The following is an 18,527-nucleotide window of genomic DNA, read 5'->3' as shown; positions in this document are numbered from 1 at the left end:
TGTCTTTGATCTGTTTGATAAATTCTAGATGTCGAGAGGAAACTGTCACAATCCAAATAATGAATCAGTAATAAAAAAAAGGCAAGGAAATTGTGCGTTGAGTGGAACAGCTTTGAACCAAGTGTGGGCCTGGAATGTAGAACGAGTTTGTAACAGTGGGCGCCTCAAACAGAGGAATCATATTAAGTTGCTCTCTACATAAACACGCTAACTCGCTAAGTCGCCGTCGAAGAAGGGGAGCGCACTCATCAGAATTCAACATGCAAACAATATGCGTAATCACAGATCAGATCTGATTTGAGAGTTCCAAACAGGAACGTTCTTGAATGCTCGGTGATTCCGAGATGCTGCGGCTGATTGGCGGCGTGGCTGCAGGACGGAGGCGTGCCTCTCTGCTTAATTAACAGGGTAAATAAAGCCGGCTTGTGAAAATAGGGGTTAAGATTCTATCAGTGGAATTACTCAGCCATGAGACCACAGGAAGAGAGAGATCGTCGCGAGCTTACGGTGATTTCACCAAATAATTAGTCTCAGCTAAGGCCTTTTGTACACAAAGATTACTGCCTGAGAGCACAAACAGCTTGCTCAACTCACTACCTCGGCAGCCATTCACTTCCAAAAACCAGTTAACTCAATGTGGAAAGTGTGGAGGGGTAAAAAAAACAGTACTGCAGGGGATGTGTTTGATATTGTGTTTGCTTTCCGTGGTAAACTCACAGATAAGGTGAGGTGTTCTCGTGTTACTATTTCCGACCTGCGCCGGCCATCGTCGACCTACCTGCAGGAAGCGTTTCTAATCATAATTATATCAAAGCGTCAGCATCACTAACAGCGCTGGAGGCAAGAAGCTGTAATGTGGTGAGGGTGCCGAGAAGGAGGCGAGGTCGCCGTATCCTCTGAGCTGGGATAAGGGGGTGGGACCTAACTTCAGGTGTTGATCTATGCTCTCGACTGCTTTAAAAACCCTGAAGTGCGGGCCGGGGAGGGGCCGTCTGAGATAAATTGAAAGGCTGTCTCTCCTGAGCTTCCCCACAGTGTGCTGTGCTGGAGAGAAACGGCCTTGTCAGCGGCATAAATCAAGCCCAGCTGTGGAGCGCACACCCTGGATGCTAAAACTCACCGAACACGGTGCGACTGCAGAAAAAAACCCTTATCAGATGTTTCATGCAGCATCGTGACTAAACAAACTTGCCTTCTATTTTCTCGTGACGCTGCCAGCATCAAGGTTAACGGTCAATTAGAGATAAAGCAGGTATGCGCTTTTTTAGAATTTTTTTTTTTTTCCAGTCAAAGCTATTGGCAGACACTGGTGAGACAGGGACACCTGGGCATTTAGTTTTGACAATTCTCCGATATAGGTGTAATTGATATTGATTTTTTCCCCTAGTCAGACCTGTACCACTGACTCTCACCTTGTCGCATGGATCATTAGCTGCAGCAAATGATCAAAGCATTAGCAGATGGACAGAAGATGATTAACTTTGTGGTGGGCACAGCTTTAAAATGTGAAGCTGTGCCCACATAAATACAGTCAACAAAAGTGCCAAACATGGTGTCCGACAAACTTTGATGAAATAGCAGCAGTTTATCTACGACCACTCAATCTCGGCATTGTTTTTTTCTTTAGCTACATAAGCCATAGGCCTGTGGCAACTGACTGAGTAAGAGCCCATTAAAAGCTGTTGGATGAATATCAGTGAAATAGTGATATCCAGTAAATACACCACACCAGTACCAGTTGATGTTTAGGTTAAAAAAGTCTATATCCAAAACAGGCTGGTGTAGTATAACCAAAAAGAAATCACTGCTTCAATTTCAAAGCAGCGACAACTGTCGATCAATCAAGATGATTGCTCAGGTCACCTGGTGGGATGCAACTTGTCTCCAAGCAGTTTCCGTGTGACTCAGACTGACTACAACCACTTTCAGAAAGATTGGTGAAGGTCTGAAAATAACTGCTGTCAAATTTCTAAATGCAGAAAAATTACCAACATGTTCGAATCAGTGTGAGTGAAGTCTGCACTGATGAGTGAAGCTCATTTGCAATGCATGCCTTTACAGTAAGGGACCAGACGTAACTGGCTGTCAGCTGGTTGTATTCCAGTTACATTGGCATATAAAAGCAGGTTGCTGAGGACCCATTTCACTCCACTGTTAAACTGCCTCATTGTTCCTGGAAGAATTATTTTAAATTCTGTTCCAGATCTGTGCGGTTCTAGACATCTCTCTGAACTTGGAAGGAAGTTGTTAATATGAATATCTATGTATGTACATGCAATTTCTGCAGACTTACCACAATTTACTGCTATATTATCACAAACAGACTCCATGTAATTTCCAGCTTGATCCTATTCGTTTGCAAAATGTGAAACAGACTGATAGTAGTCCAAGCTGCCTTATTAACGTTTTATTGGCGTTTTATCATTGAAGCAATCCCTTTAAAGGTAACCACAGAATGTATGGCTGTGCTATAATTTCCAACCACAGGACTCCAAACACAATTTTGGGGACCGGTGATGGGTGAATACATTTTGGTGCAGTACATTTGATGAGACCGTCTCGAATGCGTCCCCCAGACCAACGGTACCATCACCATTGATGGCGAGCCACTGACCAAAGTCACCCAATTCAAATATCTCGGGTCCCTCGTCACCTCGGACTGCAAAACTCTACCAGACACCAGAGCCTGTGTGAACGCAGCGTGGATGAAGTGGCGTCAGGTCACTGGAGTCCTGTGCGACAAGAGGATGCCAATCTACCTCAAGGCGAAAGTCTACAAGTCGATTGTGCTCCCAGTGGCACTCTACAGGTCAGAGTGCTAGCCAGCGACTACCAAGCATGAGCAAGTTCTTCAAACAATGGAGATGAAGATGCTGAGGTGGCCGCTGGGTCTCACACGACTAGACTGAGTCATGAAAGAAGACGTTAGGAAAGGATGGGGAGTGGCGCTGATCACGGACAAGAAGCGAGAGTCGAGGCCCTGGTGGTATGGCCATGTTGTCCATAGTGATGACAACTCTGTCGCCAAAACAGCCCAAGGATTAGACCTGGGTCACAACAGGTCACCAAAAAAGACCAAAAAAGCACTGGATGGACCGAATCAAAGATGACATGAAGGCTGCAAACGTGACACCGGAAGATGCTCTGGATAAGAAGAAGTGGAGGAAGGCGTGCAAAACAGCGGGCCGTGCATCGAGCGGGACATGAACCAGAAGGGAGGAAGGAGACATTTGACGAGACCGTGTAAGCTAAATATTTGTAGTTGCACTTCCTGTACAGTCATCTCACGGCTAACGACCTGGCTCCAGGTCGAATTTGAAAAGACACCTTCACTCTTGAGGTTTTTGTTCAGTATCCAGAAAGACGAATTTTAACACATCACAAAGTTGTAAAATAGGGAAAAATGATCCATAGAGACTGAAGTCATTTTTTCTTCTGAGGCTGTAAACATGCTTTTTAATGCATATAAAGTTAAGCATTTTGACATGGGAGGCAATCGGGACTGACTCATGTTTGAAACCAGTGGCCACTGTTAATGGCCATTACACGTGGCCATTATTCCACGTGGGCTTCATTTTTCAGTCCCAGAGGTTGTGCTTTGAATGTAACATGTGACTACTGTCAGAAGGTGGAAGCAATGGGCCTGTCAGCTACAATAAAACACCAAAATTATTGGAGCAGTGAACAAAAAAAATATCCAAAACCTAAGACAGCTGCCAAAAATACATGTATGCAACATCCTCCAGAAATGAATGAAAAATGAACACATTTGTGCACAGTTACTGAGAGAGAAAGGTCCAGTTTCTCTAAAAAAGCAGGAAAAATGAATGTATCGTGATTATTTAAGTTTAGATTCAGCTCAATAATCCAGTGACCAAAGGCCTAACATAGAGTACTAAATGATTAACTGCAGTACCACAAACATGACTTCTTACTGCTTTTCATGCTGTTCACCATTAAAGATGACACATCTTAGAAAACTAGAGTGAAAGCAGACAAATATACCTGTAAGCTGTGCCTTAAATGTGCTGCTGAGTCAGTGCTGAGCCTCATCGTAATAAAAACGCTATGTTGCCAAAAAGCACAAATCACTCTGTGTGTGTGTTAGACGTTATTAAGCAGCTCAATTACCCAACCAGTTTACCCTACAAGTCTTTAAACTATATAAACAAAAAAAACAAAAACAAAAACAGTACCTTCCACAAAAATACCATCAATCGTGTAGAAAATACCCGCCTGACAGGGGATCTTTTGAAGGTGTCACTCAAAGCTCAGCAACAATGTAACAAGCGCCTTTGTGGCCGCTCTTTGTAGGGAGCTCTTGCTTTAAAGACAGAGCAAATGATTAAGAATAATGGACAAAAAATAAGCACTCGTTGTCCAAGTCTCAACAAAGACACTTTATGCAACCCGAGGCATGGTTATGTGCTGATCGTATATTTTTTTCCTATTTAGCTCCATTACCAGTGGAGTAAGTTGCAGACAGTACTTGAAAGACTTTCCTTTTGGTTCACTGTGTATTGACACTTGTCCCCAGGGCACCGGTTAGAATTAAAGCTTCTTTGGCAATATTGTAGCTTTATAAAAACGTGGCCAGGGGACAAGGGGGTGCTGAGCTGCAGCGCAAGTATTAATCTCTTACTCTATGAAATGCACACTACTGCTACAGCTCCAATGTGAATTACCATAATGTAAGCAGGGAAATGCCAAGTTTTTTTCCACATAGCTTCAACAGCAAGGATGGATCCTTCTTTTATTTCCTTTTTATTTCTGTGTGTGTAGCTTTTTTTGACAGGCACGGCAGGAATTATACTTCTGTTTTCAACATTATAAAGTAGTTCTAGCTAAAGTTTGTTGAACCATTTGAATACTGGATGTTTTGTCCCTAGGATGTGCTTGTTGGGTCTATTTCCTAAGTATCGAGTAAAAATCAAATATGGATGCAATTCAGCAGTAAAGAGAAAAGGTACGTATAATCCCAAGCATCCCCAGCCATGAAAATGCTGTTAAACTATCAGTGCTAAAAAAAAACCCCTAAAAAACACAAAAACCTCCCAGCTTAAACATACTTTATGCACATACACACACACACACACACACAACAGTCTAGTATCTGAGGACATTGGTGCAAATGAATCCTCACAGAATAAATGTTGTGTAAAAGTGTGCACTTTTTATAGGAAGGTGTCTTAATGAAGCAACCTGATTGAGAACATCTTAATTCCCGCCAGTGGAACATGATGTGATTGTGCTGGTAATTGCACTGCGAGGCGAGGGAGTTTATCGGCATGGGCCGCACGGTGGGCGTTGTGTACGCGCTTCCAGAGGATTCCTTTAATCGCAAAGCGCTCCGATGGTTTATTCCCCTTCCAGAGATATTCATCTCCACTCGTGTGCTGAGGTATCCCTTCAGGAATAAAGAGCACACACATGTTCCACAGGAAATTGTCAGAGGAACCAAGATGGATTACTCATGCTGCGCTGGCGGATTCTCACTTTGAAAAATGATATCAGCCACTGTCTTCCAGATAAAAATAATCCCGGCGAGCAGTACATGGGATGCAGACGGGTAAAAGGGGCTCTGACCTAATCTCGGCAAACATCTTGGTATCCACTTTATCGCACTTCAGAGTGTTATTTGAGTTCAGTCAAAAGCGGGATTCTTGTCAGGCACGGCTTTTATAACCCCCCCCCCTCCTGCTCTGAAGAGCAAAAAGTGCTAATTAAGCAAATGTTGAGTCGGACTGATAGATGACTGACAATGTATGGCACCGCGTGATGGGAAATAGTGACAGCTTAAAGGATATATTCTGCCTGTGAGTGATGCTGTGGGCCGCGGGAGGTAGCGACACAATAGCTGCAAGGCAAATTGATCTACAAATCATTTTGATGGTCTCCAAATACAACAGCAAAATCAATTAACGCCTGTGATCACGACTGGCAAGCAAGGGCCGAAGAACAGTCTGTCCATCAAGTCAGTGCCCTTCAACACCGATCACCTTTACAGGGAGTCAAAGAGGCATCAGAGGCATGTTAAATTCCTCTCCTCTGGCCTTTTATCACTCTTCTCCCTCCCCAACTCTGTTCTTGTTCTCTGCACACAAAGACAGACATATGGTAATGCAGTCGTACATTATATCGTAATGCTCAGTAGTTCAGTAAAAGTTAAGTTGGCAAAATCATTCCGAAGCATCATTCCTGGAAATTTAGAACACACCAGCACGCGTAATGACTTGCCGCTACACTTAGCAACTCTTAAGATTGCTATTGATGCTAAAAAAAAAAAAAAAAAGATGAAGACATACCATTTTAAAAAAATGTCTCAGTGAATTATTTTAGGACAGAAAGCACAGACTGCTTTTTGTGCATCTTTGATACAAGAATAACAAAAATATATACAGATACCACACACTCACCGCTGTCCCCTGCCATTGTGCAGTTAACAATGACAGTGGCATAGACATGGTTTTCACATTCTCTGTTTGACGATGTTGATGTTTGATGGTTGCATACAAAAGATTGTGCGACTAAAGCCAACATGTCCCCAGGGAGAAGGAAGCGTTATCAGAAATCCATAATCCATGAAATGCAGAGACTTGTTCTTATATTTGAGCGTAGGCCGATGGTGCTAGTGTTATATAAAATATAGGGAACATACAAGAAAACTGACTGGTTTTATTTGATTATAAAACAACTTTACTTTGATAAAAGAAAGGCAGAGGATCCCTTTGTGCTTTTTTGCTGTTATAGATAAAAAAAGGTCTTTTAGAATTAGAGTTAGGGTTAATACTGCTTGAAGTGTTTGGCAAACAACAGTGGAGAACGCACATGGTTACCGGAAAATCTTTATTGCACTACAGGCATTTGGTGTATGTGCCTGGCTGAGGAGCCAGTGATGCAAAGCTGTGACCGAATGCCTCCAAGTCAGAATCCAGACGCAGTGATACTGTAGCGCTGTGGATATTTGGTCGCTCTGGTGTGGAGAAACACCAGAGGTGAAAGAGTACAGTTTGTGACTGTACTGGGGGACAACTGAAAAACTGTCGGCCTTTGTCGGTCTCACACTTATGTTTGTGGAGAACCTGTAAATGACCTGATTCCCGGTTGAGTTCTTATGTGTAGTAGAGCAGCTAATGCTGTAATCTTAGGCAGCATGGTGGTAGAGTGGTTAGTACTCGACCATCATACCTTATTAACAAGATTTCTGGTTCTCTGAGGTTCCTGAGGTCTTTTTATGTGGAGTGCATGTTCTCCTTGTATCTGCACAGGTTTCGTTTTTGGTGCTTCAGCTTCCTCCCACAGTCCAAAAACATGCATGTTAGGTTAACAATTTAAAATTGGCTGTAGATATTAAGTAAATAAAGTGTTTAAGTAAACAGAATAAAGCACTGTATGAATGTATGATTAAAATGTGACTTGTTGTCTAAAGCAAATATTTAATGAGACTAGAAAAAAATCTATATAAAATCGGGTACATTATTATTATTATTATTGTTACATAATTTCCACAATTTGAGGCTCATAGAATATGTAAAAAGTGACACGCTGCACGGTTAAATTCTTTTATTATTTAAAAAGATGTTTATTTGTGGAGTCACTGTGTTTGGGCTGCTGATGCAACCCAGTATAATAGAAAATGTATAATAGATACACTTGTCCACCGAGTCCATTTTACTCTTTGTCTTTCTAAAGCATGAAACGTACACACATGCAAACGTTGCAGCAAACTGCAGTAACAGCAGATGGAGATATTTTATTTCAGTGTTTAAACAGACACAGTGACTTTACAAATGAACATTTTTTTAAATAATAAAGGAAGAATTTAACCATGCAGTGTGTCACTGATGTTCATATTCTTTGCTGTGTATTCAGGTTGACTGATATTTTATTTCCTTGAATCATAAATGACTTTTTTTGGATGATAGTCTTGGGCACATGTTAGCTAACACTAGTGCTGACTAGCTAACTTGGTTAGCACCATGGGTTTTGGCTCATTTTGGCTAGTGAGCACATTTTTTATAAGAAAAAACGTCCGTCCTTCTTCCTTGAAGTTTAGTTAAATGCTGAACATGTACATGACAACCATCTGCATAACTTATGCTTAACTCAGCTAACATTAAGCCACATACCAGCTATACAGTAGTCACGAAGGCTAAAAGCAACCATATAGAGATGGTTGAGAGGATCGATTCAGGGACGAGCAAACAGCTGCTGGTTTTAAACAGCCTGTAAACTTGTTGATTTCTTCTCATTTTAACACGAGAATCTATAGGAGTTTTTTGAGCTGGGTTCAAGTGGGAAGTCTTATTTATTTCTTTATGTATTTTTGGCACTTTTGTGTTGGCTTCATTTCTCGTCATACAGTTTGTCACTTGTGAACAAGAAATGCTTTTTGTGAGTTGTTGCATAATGAATATATTACACTAGTAATCTCCTTTGGCCACACAGCCAAGCGCTGCTCCTGGGGATGTGATACTATCACTAAAGTCCCATACACAACATGGCTCAACAAGCCCCCTGTCCCTACTTACACTCGCTGTACTATGGTTTTATTGGATAATTGTTTTAGACTTTTTGACTTAAAGACCATTACACTTTCAATCAAATTAATGTAAAGTGTCTAAACAATTACATTATATTATATTATAAAACTGAACACTGCATAGTGCACAACTTATGGAAACATTTGCTTCTAACATAGCAACATGCCTATAATCCACACGTGCTAAGAGCACAATGACCAATGCGCCAATCATGCTCATCTAGTTCAAATTCAGCATGTGATCACAGCATGTCCAACATGGTGCAGTCACCTCCTGCTTAGAGGCATAAATGTGTCAAACTAATGATTCACATTCATCTGCAGTGAAGTGACTTCCTGGACAGTGAGTAGCAAAGGTTTACAGACATCATGAAGAAAGACAAGGCAGAAGAAACATTCACTGATTCTTGAAATGTTGCAACTATCGGTTAGAAAACTATTATTAAGGCATATGTGTGGGCTTGATATTATAGTAGCCCCTTTATGTATTTTTTCATAATAAGAAAAGATGATATTCACCATTAAAACAGCTGAATTAGTAAATGACTCTAATTACTGATTCAACATTTACCTGACACTGCCTCTAAAGGAAATGTAGGATTCTGCCCACTGAGGTTTAAAGCAACCAATGAGATTATTTCCACCTCCTGAGCAGCTCCAACTCTGAGACATGTTTGGATAAATAAAACATTTAATCTGCTATGCGGATGTGTGTGTGTGTGTGTGTGTGTGTGTGTGCTAGCCGGCACCTCTGAACAGCGTTGGGTGTTGTCTGCAGCTGCCAGGATCAGCACAGCACTAATCCTTGGATTGCTCCCATTCTCATGCGAGTGGGACCACACTCTTTTACGTGACTTTTATAAGCTGCAGACAAGGTGGAGAGGTGTAGGCAAAGGCAAAATGAAAAGCACCAGTCAGCTGTCCGCTGCAGCCGTGTCAGGTAGTAAACCTTTCCTGAAGCCAGAGTAATGAAACGAGTCCTTCTGGGTGCATAAACTTTCAGCATTCAGGTCTCGCTCACGCTGCTAACCTCCACGGAGAGTCAGAACTCCACTTTACAGGCAGATGTTCCATTAGAGCCAAATGAGGAAATTACAGATCTAATGAGTAAAAATGTGAAGTGACATTTAAACATGATAAACAATGTTTTTAATACGTATAACAGCATGCAGCGTGAGAAAGAGGAGACGGAAATAGAAGTAGAGAGCTGTCCGTTCACACAGATCATTTAATCAGCACTTTTATTAATACACCTGTTTTCCACGCGGCGCTTATTAATTCCAAGTCTTCATAAACGTAAGCCCTGAGACATTTGATGAGTGTCTTATTAAAGTATCCTTGAAAAGATGGGGTGGAAAAAAACGCATTATGGAAAGATGTGTGATAAGCAAATTAATGCAAAGTTCACTTCTATGCCTCTTCCGCAGTTTTGGTGTTCTCCTGACACTGATTCTTTCTGGAGTGCGTCTGGCTGAACAGATGGGTCTATAAATGGAGATCACTCTGCGAGACATCTCTTCATTTACGTGACAGCCATGCTTATTTGCTGTGCCAACGTAGGAGGGATATATATAATATGCAGGGTGGACAGAGTGGCAGCGGGTCATGACTACAGATAAAATCTGGCCAATCAAGCTACAGCAAGTGCTTCTCTTCCTGCAGACTAATGGACTAATCAACATCCAGGCCATACGGAAAGTCTTTGACGTCGTCTCACTTTTAACTCGGCAAGGCACTCTCAAACGTGTCGCGCTAGGCCCCTCACCTACAAGCTCAGACACTCACAGATGCCACTTAAAGCTCTCTAAACATACCTAGCAGATGATTTCAATTCTGCTCCGGGCATGAAATGAGTCACAGAACATCCTGCAATAGTAATTTCTCACTCTCACTGATTCATGTTTCACGCTTGCTCTTCGATGCGTGTGTCAATACTTTGGCAAAAGTAGAAAGCGGAATTAAAGAGCGTCTGAAGTGTACATCTGAGCTCGGTTTGTGACGAGTCATAAAAAAAAGAAATGTGAGCGGAAGCAGCAGCTGACATTTGGGCCAATTTCCCAACAGCATTTGATTTCTCAAAGTAAATTGCCCTGACTTTGAAACCGCTGGTCCATTAGTGTGTCAAGCTGCTCGGATGTGGCCACTTTGAGATTTGATAAGTATTTCCTTTATGACAAGGGTGAGTGTAATTTGGACATGTTAAACACAAATTACTGTGCCATGAGACACACAACTCAAAGAATAATGGCTGTTTTTATTCAGGCTCTTCACCGAGCGTGGACAGGAGAGGTGTCTTTCAAGCCTGGTGGTGCCCACGTCTCCCACATTTTGTTCTCATACAGTACGCATTTAAAAACAAGCAAAGATTCTGTTTTGACAGCATTCATCGTATTATTTGTCCCCAAATGTGACAACTACAAAGCTCTAAACCAGTGGTCCGCAAACATTTTTGCAACTCAGACCGGTTTATGTCCGACAATATTTTCATGGACCAGCCTTTAAGGTGTTGCGGATAAATACAACAAAATAAAACCAGTACTGGTACAAAAAAAAGAAGAAGATTTATTCATAACACACGGGAAAAGACCCAGGGGAACCAAGTTAATGATAAAAATAATTTAAAAAATATAATAAAAACCAGTAAAAACCCTGAAAACCATAAATTTCACACCCGAGCCTCAACCCGCGATCAAACGACTTATGGACCGGCCTGGGGGTTGGGGACCGCTTTTCTAAATGACGAACATATATATGTATATATACATATATATATATATATATATGTATATGTATATGTCAAATCAAATCAAATCACTTTTATTGTCACGTCACATGTGCAGGTACACTGGTACAGTACATGCGAGTGAAATTCTTGTGTGCGAGCTTCACAAGCAACAGAGTTGTGCAAAAATACAATAACATAAAACAAGCAAAATATAAGAATGGCTAAATCTGAAAGTAATAAATATATGTACAATATAAGAGTATATGCATTACTGGATGTGTATACTAAATATGTTTTTCTACGTGTGTGTGTGTGTATGTATACATATTTTACAAATTAAATAGAGTAAACAAAATATATAAAATATATACAGAGGTTGGTAAATATACAGAGGTCGGTATACACATATACATATATATGTGTATACATACATATATATATATATATGTATATATATATATATATACATATATATATATATATATATATATATATATATATATATATGTATATACATATATATGCTTCAGGTGTAATTTGTAGAACCATGATCTCTACCTGAAAGCCTGAAGGAGAATGTCTGGAAATCAGTTTGTGTCCTGATGCTCAAAAGATTTTGCAGTGGCCTAGTCAAAGTCCAGATTTAAATCTGTTTGCGATTTTCATTGATGATGCTTGAAAACCACAACAATTCTGTAAAAAAAAAAAAAAAAAAAGGCCACCGGAGTGGCGTGAAAGACTTCCTAGTTATTGCATTTCCTGCTGCCAAGGATGACACAACCAGTTATTATGTTTTAGAGGCAACCATTTATTCCACATTGGACTCGTTAGGTTTAGATAACTAATTACCTGTACTAAATGAAATCCGAAGATCAAAAACTCAATTTTTCATTTTTCATTTACTTGGGTTATCACTGTCTAATATTAAAAATTGTTTAATGACCTGTACCTCCTGCCATCAGTCAGGAGGTACAGGAGGATCCACACCCGCACTAGCAGATCCAGGCACAGTCTCTACCCACAAGCCATCAGGCTGCTGAACTGCTGAAATATTAGACATGTCTGTGAAGGTTCTCAGTCATCCAGGTCATCGTAGTCAAAGGAGTTTGCAAAGAAAAGCGTCTGGACTTCTTTGAGTTGCTTGAAGACGTTTCACCTCTCATCCGAGAAGCTTCTTCAGTTCTAAGGTCAAATGGCCGAGAGTCCCAGATTTAAACCCAGTGGGAGTATCCCCCCAAGGAGGGACAAAGGACCCCCTGGTGATCCTCTAATCACATGCGCCAAGGTGTGAAAGTGGGTGTGGGACCTAATCAGCCAGGGTTTCGGGTGAGCTCATTGTGAAACCTGGCCCCACCCTATCATGTGATTTCCTGAGGTCAGATGGCCCAGGATGTGAGTGGGCGTTAAGGCGTCTGGGGAGGGAACTCAAAACTGGATTATAGATGGCAGACAGTTGGTGTCGTAAACCACCGCCTCTGTTCAAAGATGGTCGCTCATAGTGGACATAGATGGCCTCTTTCACTCCTCTTTCAAACCATCTGTCCTCTCTGTCCAATATGTGAACATTGGCATCCTCGAAAGAGTGACCTTTATCCTTAACATGCAGATGGACTGCTGAGTCTTGTCCTGTGGAGGTGGCTCTTCTATGTTGTGCCATGCGCTTGTGAAGTGGCTGTTTGGTCTCTCCAATGTAGAGGTCCGGGCATTCCTCACTGCACTGTACAGCATACACCACGTTGTTCAGTCTGTGTTTTGGAGTTTTGTCTTTCGGGTGAACCAGTTTGTGTCTGAGTGTGTTGCTGGGTCTGAAGTACACTGGGATGTCATGCTTGGAGAAAACTCTCCTGAGTTTCTCTGATACACCGGCTACATAGGGGATGACAACGTTGTTGCGTCTGTCTTTCTTATCCTCCCTCGCTGGTGTCTGATCTTCTTTTCTGTGCCTCTTTGCTGACTTTATGAACGCCCAGTTAGGATAACCACATGTTTTCAGTGCTTCCTTTACATGTGTGTGTTCCTTCTATTTCCCTTCAGGCTTAGAGGGAACAAGTTCTGCCCGGTGGTGTAGGGTCCTAATTACTCCAAGTTTGTGTTCCAGAGGGTGATGGGAGTCAAAGAGGAGATACTGGTCCGTGTGTGTGGGCTTCCGGTAAACTTCAATGTTGAGGTTGCCATTCTCTTCAATGTGCACAGCGCAGTCCAGGAAAGGCAAACAGTTGTCCTTAGTGTCTTCCCTGGTGAACTTGATGTTTTTATCCACGGCGTTAATGTGCGCAGTGAAGGATTCCACTTCTTGTGTCTTGATTTTGACCCAGGTGTCGTCCACATATCTGTACCAGTGGCTGGGTACTCTCCCTTTAAAAGAACCAAGAGCCTTTCTTTCCACTTCCTCCATGTAAAGGTTGGCTACAATAGGTGACACAGGGGAGCCCATGGCACAGCCATGTTTTTGTCTGTAGAAGCCCACTCACATCCTGGGCCATCTGACCTCAGGAAATCACATGATAGGGTGGGGCCAGGTTTCACAATGAGCTCACCCGAAACCCTGGCTGATTAGGTCCCACACCCACTTTCACACCTTGGCGCATGTGATTAGAGGATCACCAGGGGGTCCTTTGTCCCTCCTTGGGGGGATACTCCCACTGGGTTTAAATCTGGGACTCTTGGCCATTTGACCTTAGAACTGAAGAAGCTTCTCGGATGAGAGGTGAAACGTCTTCAAGCAACTCAAAGAAGTCCAGACGCTTTTCTTTGCAAACTCCTTTGAAATATTAGACAGTTTATTTTTCACAATCACTGCACACACAGTATGTGTCATCGCCTCTACACTACAGCTGCCACAGTATTTTTAGTAATCTGTATGTATTTGGTCTGCTCTTTATTCTTTATATATCTATATCTATATATATGTATATTCTTATTATTATTTATATAGTTATTTTATTTTTAACAGTGACTTTATGTAGGAGGGAGGGGGGAGGAGGGAGTGCTTCTTTGCAGCACTTTATGTACTTTTCAACTTTGTTTCATCAATACCCAGTGTGTGATTTCCATGCTCCATTAAAAAAAATGTATAATCATTGCTACACAGAGAACAGTAACTCAGTAATTCATATAATGTTTGTTAGTTTATGATAGACGAGGTCTATCTAATGGATTCTTGCCAAAAGGTTGGCATTTTGGTATATTTTTGGTATTTGTTCTGTGTTGTGTATGTATTGTGTGTAAATCCTGTTATCCGTTGCTTTAGCCAAAATCACCCGATACACTCAAATAAATGAGCATCTTTAAGGTCTACCTGACAATGTGAGTGTATGAATACATGCTCTGTTTTGCCAAAAATAATCTTTCACCCATTCAAATAATTGAATTCAGGTGTTCCAATTGCTTCCAGGGCCACAGGTGTATAAAATCAAGTAGTCAGGCATTCAGACTGCTTCTAAAAACATTTGTCAAAGAATAAATCGCAGTGAATTCCAGCGTGGAACCGCGATAGGATGCCACCTGTGCAACAAGTCCGGCCTTGAAATTTCCTCACTACTAAATATGCTACAGTCAGACAGTTAGTGGTGTTATAACAAAGTGGAAGTGAATGGGAACAACAGTGGCTCAGTAAAAAATCGCCGAGCGGATGCTGAGGTGTATACTCCACATAAGTCCACAACTTTCTGCAGAGTCAATCACTACAGACCTGCAAACTTCAAGTCAAGTCAAGTTGGCTTTATTGTCACTTCAACCATATACAGTTTGTACACAGTGAAGCGAAACAACGTTCCTCCAGGGCCAAGGTGCTACATGCAACATAAATTTACAACATAAATTAACAGAAAAACACTAAACTAGCTAACTAGAGACAGGACAGACTGACCTAACATAAATTACAACATAAATTAACAAAAACTAACTATCTAACTAAAACTAACTATCTAACTAGGTAGGTAGTGCAAAGGAAACAGTAAACATACTTGGTATGTAGGTAGTGCAGGAACAGTAAACATAAAAATATTGTGCAAAAAGAGCATTTACAGGTTGATGTGTAAGTCCAGTCTCAATGCTTTGAGGTAGTTCAACTTCACGTGGCCTTCGCATTAGCTCAAGAAGGGTGTGCAGAGAGTTTCACAGAATGGGTTTCCGAGCCGAGCAGATGAATCCAAGCCTTACATCACTAAGCACAACGCAAAGTGTCAGATGCAGTGTTGTAAAGCATGCTACCACTGGATTCTAGAGCAGTGGAGATGTGTTCTTTGGAGTGATGAATTTTTCCACTCGTGGTGACTCCTGTGTTTAAAGTGTGTAAAAGTCTATGGGAAAATGGTGGTGTTCTTGCTTGCTCTTTGTCCCCAGTAAACGCTTGTCAGATGAGTTTATGGTCTGAATTGCTAGTCACGATCAACATTTATTAATTACAACATGATGTTCACTTTGCAAATTATAGTCCTCATTAGAGTAAATAAGGACAATTAAGCAGGTTATGCTTTTGGGCGGGTATGCTGAGTGATAAGTGAGCTGCTTCTCTGTAAGTGTGCAGTGTCCCTCAGTGTTTCTCAGATCTATTCTCCACCCCTCGCTTGTCATGTCCAGATTCAGGAGACCACAGCAAAAACAGACAGCTTGAGGCTCCACAGAACATGATCAACTCGTAGGTGAAACCATTGTGGCTACATCCATCGTTTATCAGCACTAAGAAAATTTAGTTCTGACTTTTCCTAATCAACCTAGTTCCATAGACAAGGTATCTAAGTAACTGTTAAGCTACAACCAGTATTGATGAAGACGCAGATACTGAGACCAAGAGTACACTAACAGAATAAAGCAGTGTTGATTTAGGTGCCTTAAACCATTGAAGACAGAGGAGTTTTCTAGCAAGATTAATGGTCTGTCTTAGCATTTCCTGTCTAGACCAATAAAGCTATTTTTGATCAATGGCTAAGTGTAAAACTAAGACAATTTCTTGGCAGCAACATGTTTTTTTCCCCAACTAAATTCATCATGACCTAACCTTATCTATTTAACAATAATAATAATAATGATAATAAACTATGATAGAAAGAATAAAAACTCCATAAAAACTCTATATAAGTTCTATAAAAAACACACTGACACAGATAAGGTCAAAGTCTGCAATGTGACATTTTACATCCTCTCCAACTTAGTCCGCAGTCGCATTCTTTATGTTTTCTTCTGCATGTCGTGCGACTTAACATTGGAACAGTTTAAACCCACTAATGTGGGAAAAAGGCGTTAACTTTTAGCAAAACTTTAAGCAGATGTTCCCGTGGAAACAAGCCTTCTGTCTTTGTTCAAAGATGTCACTTGAATGGTTGCTTGCTACAGTTAACCATTAATTGCACATAAACGTTAGACATACCCACCATCAGGTCCCACTTGGTTTGTGAAATCACAAGCTCTGTTAGCTCTAAGGTGTCGTCGATGACAAACCTAGCCACAAACCCAAAGTCTGTTTTTCACAGAAAGGAAAAAAATATAATTAAAAAAAAGTTTGTTTGTCAGAATGAGGATTTTTATCCTTTAAGACAGGGGAGAACCTTTTTAAAAGAACACAAAGTTAGGGTTAGAGTAGGTATTAGGTTTAGATCGTTAAACCTGGACTGGAGGACTCTGACTGTCACATATAATCCAATATTAATGTTGATCACGATTTTGGCTTCCCACAATTGAATTAAGCTGATCAAATGATATTGAAAAATACATGCTGTACCAGCAGAATACATGGCAAAAGCAAAGTAAGCGCTCCCAAAATCTGCAACTGACCACATTTCTGGATGTGCCAATCACAGCTGTTCCTTGAACTGTGCAGCGTGTGGTTTCCACGACGTTTAAAGACAGATATACAACAAAATTCAAATATCTGTCACAGCAGAAGGCAAACAGCTTATTTCTTTGAAGCTGATCATAAACTACTGTTTAAAAATACTCTGGATTCAGCACAAGTGATGTTAACGAAGAAGAAGGCAAAGACAGCTGTGTGTCTGTACTGCAACGCAACACAACTAACTTATTTAACCACCTGAAAAGACGCTATGCTAACGAAACGATGCAGTGGTTACTAGTGTGAAACTCAGACATCCATAAAAGCACAGCAGCACAGCAGTGCATCTATCTAACTCACAAAGTGCATTCCATTTGGCCAAAGACATCTGTCCACTAAACACAGTGAGTAATGAAGACTTCAAGAAAATTGTCAATTTATTGGACAAAAGTGGGTTCTGGGTTCTGGAAAATGTCACAGGGGGAAAAGAGATGGATCTCACTTGCTTCGAGCTTTATTCACATCCATCACGCACGTACAATAAATGGAGTGAAAGAGCTTATATCTCGCTTTAAGAGATGCACTTCCATCAGATAAATTCATATTTGTCTGCAAAGATGTTTGATTTAGTTGGAATTTGGCATAAAGGCAAAAACAGCGCCGTGTTGATTTAATTTTGTGTTCAAATTTGACAATTTTTCATTCAGATTTTTTATAAAAGAGCTGCAGTGAATTAGATAAATAAAAAGGGCCAACTTTATTTAGCTTCAAAGCTAAATAAAGCTTTGAAGCTAAATATATACCTGTTTATATATTAACAGGTATATAAAAGCAGGGTTATTATTTACTTTGAAGAATTTATTGATTCCATGTACAGCATGGGTTTATTTCCACTGATAACAAGACCGACCAGAATAACATCTCATTGTGCAACTCTATTAGATAATATATTTACAAATATAATAGAAGGAAATATAAAAAGTGGGTTGTTAATCAATGATATAAGTGACCACTTACCAGTCTTTGCATCTTATAATTGCCATTATAAAGTCAACAGCGATGGACACAAGATTATTTACAAAAGAATAAGAACAGAGAAAACATTAAACTGTCTTAGAAATGAACTTTTAAAGCAAGATTGGAATATTGTATATGAACAAACAGAAGTTAATAAAGCTTACGAAGGATTTTTAAGAACATTTAACACATTACTTGATAAAAACTGCCCAGTAATTGAAATCAATAGGAAACACAACTATGCAGGAAGACCATGGATGACCAAAGGACTACAAAATGCCAGCAAAAAAAAGAATACCCTATATCGAGAATTCATAAAAAAGAGAACAATAGAAACTGAAAGGAAGTATAAAACTTACAAAAATAAATTAACTAATATAATGAGATCCTGTAAAAGAGAGTATTTCATTAAAAGGTTAGAACACAATAAAGATAACACAAGAGATATATGGAATGTATTAAACAGTATAATC

At 40.4% G+C, this 18,527-nt stretch overlaps 1 protein-coding gene across 3 annotated transcripts in view; it reads right to left on the bottom strand.

Moving 5' to 3' along the window:
* cntn4 (contactin 4) overlaps nucleotides 1–18,527 on the bottom strand; it is a 194,323-nt gene that overhangs the window by 37,433 nt on the left and 138,363 nt on the right. The window lies entirely within an intron of this gene.

The sequence above is a fragment of the Oreochromis niloticus genome, linkage group LG5 (assembly GCF_001858045.2).
Source record: "Oreochromis niloticus isolate F11D_XX linkage group LG5, O_niloticus_UMD_NMBU, whole genome shotgun sequence".
NCBI lineage: Eukaryota > Metazoa > Chordata > Actinopteri > Cichliformes > Cichlidae > Oreochromis > Oreochromis niloticus.
The sequence above is the reverse complement of the archived record's forward strand: the minus strand, read 5'-3'. Positions and strand labels throughout refer to the sequence as shown.